The sequence below is a fragment of the Austrofundulus limnaeus genome, unplaced genomic scaffold, assembly GCF_001266775.1.
Source record: "Austrofundulus limnaeus strain Quisiro unplaced genomic scaffold, Austrofundulus_limnaeus-1.0 Scaffold14, whole genome shotgun sequence".
NCBI lineage: Eukaryota > Metazoa > Chordata > Actinopteri > Cyprinodontiformes > Rivulidae > Austrofundulus > Austrofundulus limnaeus.
The window spans coordinates 2,895,976-2,897,075 of record NW_013952416.1 but is presented as its reverse complement, the minus strand read 5'-3'; positions in this window follow the sequence as shown (position 1 = coordinate 2,897,075).

Sequence of the window (1,100 nt, the reverse complement as noted above, 5' to 3'; positions counted from 1 at the left end):
TACTGAGGGGGCTTTAAACTGAGAGGCCAAAAGGAGACAGAAAACACAGAGGAAGGGTAAGTTATTATTAGCTAAACCAGATACCTATAATTTAAATAAAACACCAGACATTACTGTCAGAAACTCTTTTCTCTTTCCATGTCCTAATTGCATCTCTTTGCTTAAATCTCAAGCTGAACCATTGTCCATTACAAACACTTCACTTCACAAAAGTCCTCCCCTGTATTTATTTATTTATTTATTTATTTATTTATTTATTCCTTTATTTGTTTGCTCTTTAATTTTTATGGTCTCATCTCACCTCCAGCAGCCTGTTCTCTCACAATTTGCCCTTTTTTTATTGTTCATTGTTCTCCTTGACTTTAAAGGTTTTTTTAAGGTACTGTCATGTCATCCCTCCAAAAAAATAAAATAAAATAAAAAAAGAGGGAGAACCAGGTGACAGTGATATACGGTACTCTCTTTCAAGAGTGTCACGACTCAAGCTTATTCCCACTGTCATACGTAAAGCAGCCGGTGCCTTTGGAGAAGCGTGATCCGGTGAAACAGAGCCCACAAAGACGGTAACTATCCTCCAGATTTCTGCCTTTCTCTTATCTGTAACCAGCTCCCTCCTCTGAGAAAACTCTACCTTCTTTTTTTTCCTGTAAACCTCACAAGTTCTTTTTGCAGTCGTCACCAGAGTGGACAGCAGCACTTTTTATAACAACAAAAATCCATAATGAATGAATGCACAGGAAATCTGCTGACAGTGTCAATTATTTTCCCCTCAGGCTTAAAATGTTCATCTCTCAGTGACTCTGTTCGCAGTTTTCTTGCTGGTTTTGTTAAAAGCTTTTGATAGAATTTAAAAAAAAAATCTTAACATCCTAACTAGCCTATTATAAATTGCATTATTTGTTTGTGACTGACATGAACTAAATGCTGTACCTAATACTTTTAAAACTTTGCCAATAAGTGTTGAAGTCAACTGTCTGCAAATTATGTATTGAATCYCTGGATGGACTAAAGATTTTACAGATTAAATATTTTTTTTATTTTAAAAAAGTGTATTTAACTGCAGCAATAAAAAAGTAAGTTCTACAGTTGAGTAAAAAAAC